The sequence below is a fragment of the Oncorhynchus masou genome, chromosome 13 (assembly GCF_036934945.1).
Source record: "Oncorhynchus masou masou isolate Uvic2021 chromosome 13, UVic_Omas_1.1, whole genome shotgun sequence".
NCBI classification, from domain to species: Eukaryota; Metazoa; Chordata; class Actinopteri; order Salmoniformes; family Salmonidae; genus Oncorhynchus; species Oncorhynchus masou.
Window position 1 is genome coordinate 60,971,368 of NC_088224.1, and position 16,427 is coordinate 60,987,794.

Below are 16,427 nucleotides of genomic sequence, written 5' to 3' on the forward strand. Positions count from 1 at the left end.
TACAATCTTCAGTGTATTTGTATGTGTGTGTGTGTGTGTTATTTTTCTTTTGGGGGGGGGGGACTTTACTAACCTTGTGGGGACCAGAAGTCATCATAAGGATAGTAAAACAAGGACAATTCGGACAAGTGGGGACATTTCACTGTTACACACAAGGAGAAAGACTATGTTAGATTTAGGGGTTAAGTTTAGGGTTAGGGTTAAGGTTATTTTAAGGGTTAGGAAAATAGGATTTTGAATGGGAATCAATCGTTTGGTCCCCACAAGGATAGTAAAACAAACGTGTGTGGCTACTGTGAATAAGCACTGTTGTGAGCAGAGTAGAACGTACCTACAACTATTGGCATTAATCGGGCCATTGATTCTATTATAGAGAACTGTTATTTTTTATTTATCCATTATTTTACCAGGTAAGTTGACTGAGAACACGTTCTCATTCGCAGCAACGAACTGGGGAATAGTGACAGGGGACAGGAGGGGGATGAATGAGCCAATTGTAAACTGGGGATTATTAGGTGACCGTGATGGTTTGAGGGCCAGATTGGGAATTTAGCCAGGACACCGGGGTTAACACTCCTACTCATGCAATAAGTGCCATGGGATATTTAATGACCTCAGAGAGTCAGGACACCTGTTTAACATCCCATCTGAAAGACAGCACCCTACACAGGGCAGTGTCCCCAATCACTGCCCTGGGGCATTGGGATATATATATATATATATATATATATATATATTTAGACCAGAGGAAAGAGTGTCTCCTACTGGCCCTCCAACACCACTTCCAGCAGCATCTGGTCTCATATCCAGGAACTGACCAGGACCAACCCTGCTTAGCTTCAGAAGCAAGCCAGCAGTGGTATGCAGGATGGTATGCTGCTGTTATCAATGAATGTGCTCTCCTACGATTGATATGGCTGTTATTCATTAATCATGACCTATTTCTATGAACCCATGGCGTTTTGACCCTCATTGAATTTTGTGACAATTTCTAATGATTCCTTACATCAGCAAAAAAATAACTTTACCAGTTATTCAAACACCAGTGATAGAGGTGATGCGCTTGAATAACTGACGCGTGTGATGAAACATGTCTAACTGTATGACCTGAATGGGTGGGATTGTTTCCTAAGGAAAAGGCCAATGTCCTTGCTTCACATACCACTGGTCATAATGACCTCAATAGCAGAATGTGTTTCGCATTTCAATCTTACCTAACCCAGTTCTTTGTAGGATACCTCAAGGGGATTCAGAGTTGACTCACTGCATGTAGCGAATACTGCTTGTTGTTAAGAGTTAGATCGCAATAGGATTCAGTCTGTAAGGCCCCTGTCTGATTTATTCAGGTGTAAGAGAGTGCATCCACAAACAGCGTCATTGTATCTCATAACCAAACTTTCAAGGTGACTCTTTGCTGAGAACTTTGACAGCTACAAACCCACAGGTGGCAGGTAGGCCTCCCACAATCACCGCCTGGTCACAGGCCAATTTACCTGAAGAAAAGGGGCAGTGTGTGGAGGTGAGTGTGCTGTCTGACTGGCTGTGTAAATTGAACCAATGGGGATGGAACCCAGGTTTCCCATTTTCCAACCCAATGTCTTAACTATTACGCCGATAGGACGTCTTCAAGGTCCGAGGATGACATTTGGGGTCTCAGGCCTGATTCCAAATGACTTCTACTACATTCAGAATAGACTTTGCACCACCACCAGCAGTGACAGAACAGCAGCGGCCTTCTTAATTGGACATTCAGCCAGGGACCTTATCACTGTCTTCTTGGCTGGCCTTGTTTCCTTCTCCTGGAATAGAAATGGTGAGGGCAGCAGCGGTAGTTTGGTACTGTCGCAACCACTCTGCTCCTCAGCACCACAGGTCCGCCACTGCCAGCCTATGAGAGAAACACTTTGGGGAGTAACTGATTCTTCTCTCCCCATCCCACTCACCCCCTCTTTCTCCATGGCAACTGGAGCAGCAGTCAATAGGGATTTGGTAAATGACCTGTTTTGTCGGACGGACAGCGGGACACACTGGCTGTTTGCATCCTTCCTCCGTACGTCACACTTGCACCACAGAGAGAGAGATGGAGAAAGACAGATGGGAGAGAGAGAGAGAGAGAGAGAGATGGAGATGGAGAAAGACGGATGAGAGAGAGAGAGAGAAATGGAGAAAGATGGATGAGAGAGAGAGAGAGAGAGAGATGGAGAAAGACGGATGAGAGATGGAGAGAGAGAGAGAACGAGAAATCAACTGACAGTAAGAACTGTGAGGGAATCAGTCAAACATCCTATCCTAAAGGAATCGTTTGTCCAATTTGTCAAATGAGCTCAAGAGTTTAGGAGACTAAATGTTTCTGTGCTGGAGAGTAGGAGGAGAAGATAGTGAGATTTGACCTCAGAGGGTGTGCCATTGTTCGATAGTGTTAGAGTCAGTTAACCATCATGTCTCACCCTGAGCTGGTTCAGATGGGAGCTGAGAGAAACCAGGAACATAATGAATCAGTGACATGCCTGGTTATCTAATCTAATGTGGGGAGGCAGGGTAGCCTAGTGGTTAGAATGTTGGACTAGTAACCAAAAGGTTGCAAGATCAAGTCCCAAGCTGATGGGAAAAATATGTTTTTCTGTCCCTGAACAAGGCAGTTAACCCACTGTTCCTAGGATGTCATTGAAAAAAATAATTTGTTCTTAACTCACTTTCCTTGTCAAGCCCTGACCTCAGAGAGAAGTTTTATTTCTCTATTTGGTTAGGACAGGGTGTGATTTGGGGTGGGCATTCTATGTTTTCTATTCTATGTTTTCTGTTTTCTATTTTGGCCAAGTGTGGTTCCCAATCAGAGGCAGCTGTCTATCATTGTCTCTGATTGGGAATCATGCTTGGGGCTGCAGGGTAGCCTAGTGGTTAGAGTGTTGGACGAGTAACCGGAAGTTTTCAAGTTCAAACCCCTGAGCTGATAAGGTACAAATCTGTCGTTCTGCCCCTGAACAGGCAGTTAACCTACTGTTCCTAGGCCATCATTGAATATAAGAATTTGTTCTTAACTGACTTGCCTAGTTAAATAAAGGTTAAAAAAATATATATACTTAGGCAGCCTTTTTCCACCTGTGTTTTGTGGGTAGTTATTTTTTGTTTAGTGTCTGTTACCTGACAGAGCTGTTCACTTTCGTATTGTTACTTTGTTCGAGTGTTTTTTAATGATAAAAGAAATCATGAACACTTTTCACACTGCGCTTTGGTCTACTCCTTCCGAAGACAAGCGTTACATGCCAAGTTAAATGAAAAATATAATCTAATTAAACAAGTACCATTTTCACAAATCAAGCACAGAGGAGCTGTGCTGGGCTGGCCAGAATATGCTGGAACCGTGCTGTAAAGGACAATGTGAAAAGAAGATATCCAAGCCATTGTAGTACTGTTCAGGACTGCCATATAGTGTGAATCAAGCTTAGTTGTTTGTTTACCTGAACATCTACCCATTCTAGTCTGATAGATGTGCTCTGCAATAAGTATGTGTCAGTGTCAGGGAGTCTGTAGCGTGTATCACCCCTTAAAGACAAGCCCACAATGAGCTCTTATTGGATTATTCAGCCTTTCAGCATTGTGAGACAGTGAATAGTGGATTGTTGAGCTGGGTTCACTTAATCTCATTTCTCTAGCATTTTGTGTTTACCATTACAAAGTATACCCCTCTATGAGGTCACTCACTTCCAATGATTCCTAGCGAGGATTTCGTTTGAGCTCTCCACTTTTCTGGAGATTGTGTGGAGGTTTATCATAATGGGTTTTCATTGTGGTGGAATGGAATGGAAACAGTTTGAACTGTTTCAAGTGGCAGGTGGCTCTATGTATTCAGAACCACTAGTTAAGGGAGCTGCGCATCACAGCTTTAATAAAGGAAAAATATTTTTCTGAATCTCGAGGGCAGTTTGTACACCCCTACACTCTTAGAAATAAATAGTTCCAAAAGGGATCTTTCGCTGTCCCAATAGGAGAAACCTTTTTTGGTTCCTTTCCTCTGTGGAAAGGGTTTTGCATGAAAACAAAAAAGGGTTCTATCTGGAACCGAAAGGGTTCTACATGGAACCCAGAAGGGTTCTTCAAAGGGTTTTCCTATGGGGACTGCCGAAGAACCCTTTTAGGTTCTAGATGGCACCTTTTCTTTTAGCACTCCCTCAACCCCTCCCAGCACCCATAATGTCTCCTTGCTGCTCCTCAGCCCCCCTCACCACCAGGGGAGCTTGTGTGTGTGTGTGTGTGTGTGTGTGTGTGTTAAGGGAGTAGAAAGATAGAGGCCACAAGGAATATGGTAATACCCACACAGCTTTTTATCCGAACACTGCAGATTGAGTACTCATTACAGTATTTACATGATCATTACAATACCATAGAGAGACTGTGGCACAGGGAGTTTACGGTGGTCTTTACCATCAGATCATAATGTTTGGATTAGAATTAATGTTGTTTTATTCCATTGCTGATAAGGCAGATAAGACTGCTTCCAGTCTGAGAGAGAATCAGCAGGTTGAACAGGAGATGGTCATGCTCACACTCGCCCCCTGCTGGTCAACTGTGGTTTGTGTGTGTGTGTGTGTGTTTCTGTGTGAGTGCATGTGTGTGTGTTTATTTGTGGTTGTCTGGTCTGTGTGTGTGTCTGTCTGTGTGAGTGCATGTGTGTGTGCGTTTATTTGATGTTATCTGGTGCGTGTATGTGTGCGTGTGTGTGCTTGTGTGTGTGTTTATTTGTGGTTGTGTGTGTGTGTGTGCTTGTGCTTGTGTGTAAAGGTTGGATGTGTGGAGAGTGCAAACAGTCTCTAAAGGTGTCAGTTCGGCTCGCACCTAGCCGAAGTCGGTTAAGTGAACCGAACAAGTGTGCTTGCAGAAAAATCGGCAATAGTACTCTTTGTCCATTCTGAGACACTATAGCCAGTATACACTTAGTCAGAATGAATCTAAGATAATTCAAGAAATTTGTCATTAATTTTGACGTTTTTGCCAAGGAAAGGGCGTAGACTTTGGCTGCTGACTTCAGCTATTGACTTCAGCTGGCCTGTAGAAAACAATGTGTATGCCCGAAACCCTTACCGAAGTCCAAAACAAACAAAAACATCACACAATGTCGTCATAATATATGCACAAACTCTTCCAAACTGTTTCGGTTGGGAAGCATGAAGACACTTTAGGGGGCTGAGCATGCATCTGTGGGGGGCCCCTCACCACTTGGAGTCTGCCCGTCAGGAAGTCCAGGATCTCGTTGTTGAGGGAGGGGTTCAGACCCAGGGCACTGAGCATAATGATGGTATTCCTATTGTCTAGGATGTGGCAGAGTGCAGCGAAATTGCGATTGTGTTGTCCGTGGAACTCTTTAGGCGGTATGCAAATTGCAGTGGGTTCAGTGTGTTAGGTAAGGTTGATGTATATAGTCGTAGTATCCCACCTTAACATTAGCAGCAGGGAGCATAAGTCCTACTGTCTGTAAGGCAGACTGACAGTTTTGGACTGAAACATCTCATTCTGCAGCCCTGCAGCACAGCAGACCATCTCACCCTGTCACTCACCCATTTGTCTTACAAGAAATAGAACAGCAACATGGACTATTCTAGACTACAGCACCCCTTGGGTATTCTACTCTTGTTGTCTCGTTCTTTAAGTTTTCTTCCTTGCATTTCTCTCTCTTGCCTTCTTTATCTGAGTTGTATCTCACTCTGAAGTATTGTATCCCCTCTTTTTTTCACTCAACCGGGTTTGTTTAGTTTGGCATATAGAAGCTCATATTTTAGTGAGTCATTTTCTATGTACATCCTGGTAGCCTAGCGTATGGGCAGAACAGAATCAAATCAAATCAAATGTATTTATATAGCCCTTCGTACATCAGCTGATATCTCAAAGTGCTGTACAGAAACCCAGCCTAAAACCCCAAACACCAAGCAATGCAAGTGTAGAAGCACTGTGGCTAGGAAGAACTCCCTAGAAAGGCCAAAACCTAGGAAGAAACCTAGAGAGGAACCAGGCTATGAGGGGTGGCCAGTCCTCTTCTGGCTGTGCTGGGTGGAGATTATAACAGAACATGGCCAAGATGTTCAAATGTTCATAGATGACAAGCATGGTCAAATAATAATAATCACAGTGGTTGTCGAGGGTGCAGCAAGTCAGCACCTCAGGAGTAAATGTCAGTTGGCTTTTCATAGCCGATCATTAAGAGTATCTCTACCACTCCTGCTGTCTCTAGAGAGTTGAAAACAGCAGGTCTGGGACAGGTAGCACGTCCGGTGAACAGGTCAGAATTCCATAGGCAGAACAGTTGAAACTGGAGCAGCAGCACGGCAAGGTGGACTGGGGACAGCAAGGAGTCATCATGCCAGGTAGTTCTGAGGCATGGTCCTTGGGCTCAGATCCTCTGAGAGAGAGAAAGAAAGAGAGAATTAGAGAGAGCATACTTAAATTCACTCAGGTCACCGGATAAGACAGGAGAAGTACTCCAGATATAACAAACTGACCCCAGCCCCCCGACACATAAAACTACTGCAGCATAAATACTGGAGGCTGAGACAGGAGGGGTCAGGAGACACTGTGGCCCCATCCGATGATACCCCCGGACAGGGCCAAACAGTAAGGATATAACCCCACCCACTTTGCCAAAGCACAGCCCCCACACCACTAGAGGGGTATCTTCAACCACCAAATTAACCTTCCTGAGACAAGGCCGAGTATAGCCCACAAAGACCTCCGCCACGGCACAACCCAAGGGGGGGGGGGGCGCCAACCCAGACAGGAAGATCACATCGGTGAATCAACCCACTCAAGTGACGCACCCCTCCTAGGGACGCATGAAAGAGCACCAGTAAGCCAGTGACTCAGCACTGTAGTAGGGTTAGAGGCAGAGAATCCCAGTGGAAAGAGGGGAACCGGCCAGGCAGAGACAGCAAGGGCGGTTCGTTGCTCCAGAGCCTTTCCGTTCACCTTCACACTCCTGGGCCAGACTACACTCAATCATATGACTTACTGAAGAGATGAGTCTTCAGTAAAGACTTAAAGGTTGAGACCGAGTCTACGTCTCTCACATGGGTAGGCAGACCGTTCCATCAAACTTGAGCTCTATAGGAGAAAGCCCTGCCTCCAGCTGTTTGCTTAGAAATTCTAGGGACAATTAGGAGGCCTGCGTCTTGAAACCATAGCGTACGTGTAGGTATGTACGGCAGGACAAAATCAGAGAGATAGGTAGGAGCAAGCCCATGTAATGCTTTGTAGGTTAGCAGTAAAACCTTGAAATCAGCCCTTGCCTTGACATGAAGCCAGTGTAGGGAGGCTACCACTGGAGTAATATGATCAAATCAGGGTCCAGAGTAACACCGAGGTCCTTCACAGTTTTATTTGAGACGACTGTACAACCATTAAGATTAATTTTCAGATTCAACAGAAGATCTCTTTGTTTCTTGGGACCTAGAACAGGCATTTGTTGAGTCCGAGTTTAAAAGTAGAAAGTTTGCAGCCATCCACTTCCTTATGTCTGAAACACAGGCTTCTAGCGAGGGCAATTTTGGGGCTTCACCATGTTTAATTAAAATGTACAGCTGTGTGTCATCCGCATAGCAGTGAAAGTTAACATTATGTTTTCGAATTACATCCCCAAGAGGTAAAATATATAGTGAAAACAATAGTGGTCCTAAAAAGGAACCTTGAGGAACACCGACATTTACAGTTGATTTGTCAGAGGACAAACCATTCACAGAGACAAACTGATATCTTTCCGATAGATAAGATCTAAACCAGGCCAGAACTTGTCTGTGTAGACCAATTTGGGTTTCCAATCTCTCCAAAAGAATGTGGTGATCGATGGTATCAAAAGCAGCACTAAGGTCTAGGAGTACGAGGACAGTTGCAGAGCCTCGGTGTGATGCAATTAAAAGGTAATTTACCACCTTCACAAGTGCAGTCTCAGTGCTATTATGGGGTCTAAAACCAGACTGATGCATTTCGTATACATTGTTTGTCTTCAGGAAGGCAGTTTTTTTTTTATTTTTTTTTATTTTTGAGAGGAATGGGAGATTCAATATATTTTTTTATATTTTCTGGGTCAAGGTTTGGCTTTTTCAAGAGAGGCTTTATTACTGCCACTTTTAGTGAGTTTGGTACACATCCGGTGGATAGAGAGCCGTTTATTATGTTCAACATAGAAGGGCCAAGCACAGGAAGCAGCTCTTTCAGTAGTTTAGCTGGAATAGGGTCCAATATGCAGCTTGAATAATAAACATAAAAGGCCTATATCTACTAGTGGAAGGATAGTCAAGAAGATATTTCAAGGATTTTTCACACTTGAGTACAAGTTCATAGAGCATAAACATTCAGATTTAGAAGAATTGTTATGTTATTAATGCTGGTTTCGAAGAACCTGAAAATTTACAATATCATCAATGCAGTATCTGTCAGCGAATACGATGGATTTTTTTTAACCATCACCAATCATCAATAATCTCATATTCAGGGTGGTGTCCTCTTGATGTGATGTTTCCCATATTTCTCTGAAGAGAAGTGCACTCACTCGGCCAAATGCTCATTTCCACATCACACATCACCTTCCCTTTCGATCTTGATCTTTGATCTTGTGGCTGAGAGAGGTCTATGCATATGGATGGGGTGATTATGGCCAACATGGCCTTCATTGCCAACCTTAATAGGCTCTGTGGTATTGAGCTACAATAAGCCGAATCTAACCTAGCAACCTCACAACCCATCCCAATATGACCTGGTTGCCAGACTATTATTCAATGACAAACGTTTTGAGAGTTGGCTGAAAGCTCCAGATGATCTGGAACTCAAACACCAACCTATCCTTTCTGATCTCATCCTCTAGTGGTGCTGTTGTCAGGTCAATGTCAGTTCGGGTGAGGGATGGAGGAGGACTGAAGAGAAGATGACTCTTTTGTCTGTTGTCATAGGACACAGACATTTGTCTTTTTGCTCTGTCCTAGATTGAGAAAGGCTATTTTGCCAGTGTGTTTATGTTTCTGCTGCTTGTCTGTCCTAAGTTCTATTTATATCCTCTATGGCCCTAGGCTTTGCGTCACAAGGCTGGGGGTAAAGCACATACTGCTCTTACTCAGCAAGTATCCACCCTCCATCCACCATGGTCATTAGTATACATGCCTCCTAATAATCAGCAGTCATATTGTGGTTACCTATGTGTGTGTGTGTGTGTGCGTGTGCGTGTGTGCGTGTGCGTGTGTGTGTATATGTATGTTTGGAGGATAAGGATGGAGATGTGGAAAGACTGATACCACCAGCGAGTGTGTGTCTTCATCATCTGTACTTTTGCCCTTCGTTCTTCCAGGGGAGGGTGTCTCTTAGCAACAGTGCTGCCAAATCCGCCTGCTGTCTCCACTGAGTTATAGTTTACACACACAGACACATAGACGGGCATCCAGACACACATACTGATCTAAGCCACAGACACAGTTTATCAGCGTAACAGCATTTAATGAGGCGGTGTGGGATGATACCCAGTATGTTCTGTGTATTGGAATAGTCTTGAACAGCTTGCTGGGTCCCTGAGACACTAAACGGGGGCTTAATCTAAAGGTGGCCTGTTGTTTTACCTCAGATAGCATGACTCCATCTGCAATGTCGATGGCAGACGATGACAGAGGCCCCCTGAGGAGACAGACAGACAGAAAGGCAGGCATGCAGACACACACTATATATATACCATTTAGCAGACGCTTTAATCCAAAGTGACTTACAGTCGTGTGTGCATAAATTTTACATATGGGTGGCCTGGGGAATTGAACCCACAATCCTGACGTTGCTAATGCCATGCGATATCAACTGAACCATACAGGACCACAAGGGCAAGCGGGCAGACAGATACCTTATAACAAGTGGAACGGCATTGTTGTTCAGTTGAAGTTATTTTTCTGATTCTAAAACTACACTTTGGTTCGTTTAACATATTTTCGATAAAATTTGTCTAGACTCAAATAATGAATTTGACAGATGAACGTAATCTCTCTCAGAATAGTTGGAGGGGTGGCCTATTGTTTGTTCGTTTTGGCCACCAGTGACAGTGAATGTCATTCCAGGCAATTTGTTCTGTATTTTTTTTATTTTGTATGATTATATGTTCCCTGCCAGCACTGAATCTTAAATGATATCCGCGTAAGTACTGTGATACTAAAGAACCTGGGAAAGTTTCCATTGTTGGGATAGTCACCATTTGGTTACAATTTTGTAACCAGTTAATATGAAAGTCTTATGTAAAGAAAGTGCAGTCATTACTTCATGTTATGGAACAAACTTAATATCTTGATTTACAGGAAATGTGTTTAATTACTTGTAACCCAACTAAAGATATGTGGATAGATCACTTCCAAAGTGACACATCTACTTAGGTTGTGTGTATATACACTCTGGACAAAACATTAGGAACACCTGCTCTTTTCACGACATAGACTGACCAGGTGAATACAGGTGAAAGCTATGATCCCTTTTTGATGTCACTTGTTAAATCCACTTCAATCAGTGTAAGATGAAGGGGAAGAGACAGGTTAAAGAATCATTTTTAAGCCTGAGACAATTGAGACATGGATTGTTTATGTGTGCCATTCAGAGGGTGAATGGGCAAGACAAAAGATTTAAGTGCCTTTGAACAGGGTATGGTAGGAGGTGCCAGAGAACTGCAATGCTGCTGGGGTTTTCACGCTCAACAGTGTCCTATGTGTATCAAGAATGGTCCACCACCCAAAGGACATCCAGTCAACTTCACACTGTGGGAAGCATTGGAGTCAACATGGGGGGGGGCAATGTTTTGTACACTCAGTTATGTCCCAAATGGCAGTCTATTCCCTTTATAGTGTGCACTGCTTTTGGCCAGAGCCCTATGGTCCTTGGTCAAAAGTAGTGCACTATATAGGGACTAGGGAGCCATTTGAGATGTATCCCGTCTCTAAATCAGCAACCTTGCACAGGCCACAAACTCCACTTCCACAGTCCTCTGTAAAGTAAATTAAGCATAGAAATGGCTTGAGGATGTTGGAAACCAAGCTTAGATAATCAGATAATATAATCAGAGCAGCCTGCAGATCAATGTGATCTCCGACCTGGTTTTAGATTTTTACCAGGACTGGGAGAAGTAGTTGGCATTGAATCATACAGTATATTTGGTTTTAAAATAAATAAAAAAATGCAGGCAGACAGAGAGAGAGAGAGACAGACAGACAGACAGAGCCCCTAAGATAGACAATAATACAGACAGGCAGGGCCCCTAAGACTGACAGGAATAGGAAGAGAAGTGTCTGTGTTCCCCTCCCAGTGGGTGTGTTGTTAGCCCAGGGCGCTAACCAGAGTGATTAGATAGCAGTAGCAGCTGGGTCTCTGTGCTGACTGGGGAGGGGGGCTAAGGAGCCCTGGGGAGGGTAGGGGATCTCTGTCTGAGTCCAGCGTCCCCTGCTGTATAGGAATCCATCACTTTACACAAATGACGTATATAAAATGTATAAACATATATAAACCATATATAATACTGTATACATTGCTCTACATACAGTGCCTTGCAAAATTATTCATCCCCATTTCATATTTTGTTGCATTACAACCTGTCATTTAAATGGATTTGGATTTCATGTAATGGACATGCACAAAATAGTCCAAGTTGGTGAAGTGAAATGAAAAAAAGAACAAAAGAATAAAAACCTGAAAAGTGGTGTGTGCATATGTATTCCCCCCCAATGCTATGAAGCCCATAAATGAGGTCTGGTGCAACCAATTACCTTCAGAAGTCACATTATTAGTTAAATAAAGTCCACTTGTGTGCAATCTAAGTGTCACATGATCTGTCACATGATCACAGTATATATACACCTGTTCTGAAATGCCCCAGAGTCTGCAACACCACTAAGCAAGGGGCACCACCAAGCAAGCGGCACCATGAAGATCAAGGAGCTCTCCAAACAGGTCAGGGACAAAGTTGTGGAGAAGTACACATCAGGGTTGGGTTATAAAAAAATATCCGAAACTTTGAACATCCCACGGAGCACCATTAAATCCATTATTAAAAATGGAAAGAATATGGCATCACAACAAACCTGCCAAGAGAGGTCCGCCCACCAAAACTCACGGACCAGGCAAGGAGGGCATTAATCAGAGAGGCAACAAAGAGATCCAAGATAAACCTGAAGGAGCTGCAAAGCTCCACAGCGGAGATTGGAGTATCTTTCCATAGGACCACATTAAGCCGTACACTCCACAGAGCTGGGCTTTACGGAAGAGTGGCCAAAAAAAGCCATTGCTTAAAGAAAAAAATAAGCAAACACGTTTGGTGTTGGCCAAAAGGCATGTGGGAGACTTCCCAAACATATGGAAAAAGGTACTCTGGTCAGATGAGACTAAAATTGAGGTTTCTGGCCATCAAGGAAAACGCTATGTCTGGCGCAAACCCAACATCTCTCATCACCCCGAGAACACCATCCCCACAGTGAAGCATGGTGGTTCACCTTCCATCAGGACAATGATCTTAAGCATACTGCTAAAGCAACACTTGAGTGGTTTAAGGGGAAACGTTTAAATGTCTTGGAATGGCCTAGTCAAAGCCCAGACCTCAATCCAATTGAGAATATGTGGTATGACTTAAAGATTGCTGTACACCAGTGGAACCCATCCAACTTGAAGGAGCTGGAGCAGTTCTGCCTTGATGAATGGGCAAATATCCCATTGGCTAGATGTGCCAAGCGTATAGAGACATACCACAAGAGACTGCAGCTGTAATTGCTGTGAAAGGTGGATCTACAAAGTATTGACTTTGGGGGGGGGGGGGGTGAATAGTTATGCACACTCAAGTTCTTTTTTTTTCTTTTTTTTTCCTAATAAGTTTTCTTATTTCTTGTTTGTTTCACAGTAAAACATATTTTGCATCTTCAAAGTGGAAGGCATGTTGTGTAAATTAAATTACACAACCCCCCCCAAAAAATATATTTTAATTCCAGGTTGTAAGGCAACAAAGTTTGAAAAATACCAAGGGGGTGATTACTTTCGCAAGCCACTGTACAGCACAGGGATATCACAACATTCCTCACCAGGTGACATGAACAAGTAAAAACTCAGAGCCTTAAGTTTTAGATGTGTGGAGCATTCTTCCTTCCTTCCTGCATATATCCACAGGATGGACAAAGCAATCATGATACTTTCCTATTATGAAGGAACTCATCAAACTCACCTAATGAATCTAAATATAGTGTGTCTAGTTTTTTTGTTTACATCTTACATCACCAGTCACTTCCAGCCAGAAGGGTTATTTCCATAGTCATCATCATTTCTAGAACCTACTCTTTCCTTTTATTGTTGCCTGACAACATGATCATGACTTATAGTTGATGATTATTGTTACCAAAAACAGCTGCAAAGCTATTGGATGTCATTTGAAGCTTTCAATGTCTAAAACCATCAAATACAGTGGTACATGAGACACCCTTTCTCCCTTAGGAGACTGAAAAGATTTGGCAGGGGTCCCCAGATCCTCAAAAAGATCCTCAAAAAGTTCTACAGCTGCACCATAGAGAGCATCCTGACCGGTTGCATCACCTCCTGATATGGAAACTGCCCTGCATCTGACCGTAAGGACCTACAGAGGGTAGTGCATATGGCCCATCACTGGGGCCAAGCTTCCTGACATCCAGGACATACAGTTGAAGTCAGAAGTTTACATAATAAACAAAAGTGAAGAAAATAATACAAATGAACAGTAAACACTCTCTCTATACTCTCTCTAGTTCTCTCTCTGTACTCTTACTTGCTGTCTACCTCTTTCGTCCTGTCCAATCTCTCTTTCTCCTCTTTCATCCTCTCCCGTCTCTCCTTCTCTCTTTCATCCTCTACCATCTCTCTTTCTTCTCTTTCATCCTCTTCCGTCTTTCTTTCTCTCTTTCATCCTCTCCCGTCTCTCCTTCTCTCCTTCATCCTCTCCCATCTCTCCCGTTTCTCTTTCATCCTCTCCCATCTCTCCCGTTTCTCTTTCATCCTCTCCCGTCTCTCCTTCTCTCTTTCATCCTCTCCCATCTCTCCCATTTCTCTTTCATCCTCTCCCATCTCTCCCGTTTCTCTTTCATCCTCTCCCATCTCTCCCGTTTCTCTTTTATCCTCTCCCATCTCTCCCGTTTCTCTTTCATCCTCTCCCATCTCCCCCGTTTCTTTTTCATCCTCTCCCATCTCTCTTTCTCCTCTCCCGTCTCTCATTCTACTCTTTCATCCTCTCCCATCTCTCTTTCTCCTCTCCCGTCTCTCATTCTACTCTTTCATCCTCTCCCGTCTCTCTTTCTCCTCTCCCGTCTCTCTTTCTCCTCTCCCATCTCTCTTTCTCCTCTTTCTTCTCTTCCGTCTCTCTTTCTCCTCTTTCTCCTCTCCCGTCTCTCTTTCTCCTCTTTCTCCTTTCCCTTCTCTTTTTCTCCTCTTTCTCCTTTCCCGTCTCTCTTTCTCCTCTTTCATCCTCTCCCTTCTCTCTTTCTCCTCTTTCTCCTCTCCCATCTCTCTTTCTCCTCTTTCTCCTTTCCCTTCTCTTTTTCTCCTCTTTCTCCTCTCCTGTCTCTCTTTCTCCTCTTTCTCCTCTCCTGTCTCTCTTTCCCCTCTTTCATCCTCTCCCGTCTCTCTTTCTCCTCTCCTGTCTCTCTTTCTCCTCTTTCATCCTCTCCCGTCTCTCTTTCTCCTCTCCTGTCTCTCTTTCTCTTCTTTCATCCTCTCCCATCTCTCTTTCTCCTCTTCCGTCTCTCTTTCTCCTCTTTCTTCTCTTCCGTATCTCTTTCTCCTCTTTCATCTCTCTTTCTCCTCTCCTGTCTCTCTTTCTCTTCTTTCATCCTCTCCCATCTCTCTTTCTCCTCTTCCGTCTCTCTTTCTCCTCTTTCTCCTCTCCTGTCTCTCTTTCTCCTCTTTCATCCTCTCACGTCTCTCTTTCTCCTCTCCTGTCTCTCTTTCTCCTCTTTCATCTCTCTTTCTCCTCTTTCTCCTCTCCCATCTCTCTTTCTCCTCTTTCTCCTCTCCTGTCTCTCTTTCTCCTCTTTCATCCTCTCCCGTCTCTCTTTCGCCTCTCCTGTCTCTCTTTCTCCTCTTTCATCCTCTCCCGTCTCTCTTTCTCCTCTCCTGTCTCTCTTTCTCTTCTTTCATCCTCTCCCATCTCTCTTTCTCCTCTTCCGTCTTTCTTTCTCCTCTTTCTTCTCTTCCGTATCTCTTTCTCCTCTTTCATCTCTCTTTCTCCTCTTTCATCCTCTCCCATCTCTCTTTCTCCTCTTCCGTCTCTCTTTCTCCTCTCCTGTCTCTCTTTCTCCTCTTTCTCCTCTCCTGTCTCTCTTTCTCTTCTTTCATCCTCTCCCGTCTCTCTTTCGCCTCTCCTGTCTCTCTTTCTCCTCGTTCATCCTCTCCCGTCTCTCTTTCTCCTCTCCTGTCTCTCTTTCTCTTCTTTCATCCTCTCCCATCTCTCTTTCTCCTCTTCCGTCTCTCTTTCTCATCTTTCTTCTCTTCCGTATCTCTTTCTCCTCTTTCATCTCTCTTTCTCCTCTTTCATCCTCTCCCGTCTCTCTTTCTCCTCTCCTGTCTCTCTTTCTCTTCTTTCATCCTCTCCCATCTCTCTTTCTCCTCTTCCGTCTCTCTTTCTCCTCTTTCTCCTCTCCTGTCTCTCTTTCTCCTCTTTCATCCTCTCCCGTCTCTCTTTCTCCTCTCCTGTCTCTCTTTCTCCTCTTTCATCTCTCTTTCTCCTCTTTCTCCTCTCCCATCTCTCTTTCTCCTCTTTCTCCTCTCCTGTCTCTCTTTCTCCTCTTTCATCCTCTCCCGTCTCTCTTTCGCCTCTCCTGTCTCTCTTTCTCCTCTTTCATCCTCTCCCGTCTCTCTTTCTCCTCTCCTGTCTCTCTTTCTCTTCTTTCATCCTCTCCCATCTCTCTTTCTCCTCTTCCATCTCTCTTTCTCCTCTTTCTTCTCTTCCGTATCTCTTTCTCCTCTTTCATCTCTCTTTCTCCTCTTTCATCCTCTCCCGTCTCTCTTTCTCCTCTCCTATCTCTCTTTCTCTTCTTTCATCCTCTCCCATCTCTCTTTCTCCTCTTCCGTCTCTCTTTCTCCTCTTTCTCCTCTCCTGTCTCTCTTTCTCCTCTTTCTCCTCTCCTGTCTCTCTTTCTCTTCTTTCATCCTCTCCCATCTCTCTTTCTCCTCTCCTGTCTCTCTTTCTCCTCTTTAATCTCTGTTTCTCCTCTTTCTCCTCTCCCATCTCTTTTTCTCCTCTTTTTCCTCTCCTGTCTCTCTTTCGCCTCTTTCTCCTCTCCTGTCTCTCTTTCTCCTCTTTCATCCTCTCCCGTCTCTCTTTCTCCTCTCCTGTCTCTCTTTCTCCTCTTTCTTCTCTTCCGTCTCTCTTTCTCCTCTTTCTCCTTTCCCTTCTCTTTTCTCCTCTTTCTCCTCTCCTGTCTCTCTTT

The 16,427-nt window shown here is 44.0% G+C and overlaps 1 protein-coding gene across 1 annotated transcript in view; it reads left to right on the forward strand.

Moving 5' to 3' along the window:
• LOC135552769 (delta and Notch-like epidermal growth factor-related receptor) overlaps positions 1 to 16,427 on the forward strand; it is a 93,214-nt gene that overhangs the window by 1,000 nt on the left and 75,787 nt on the right. The window lies entirely within an intron of this gene.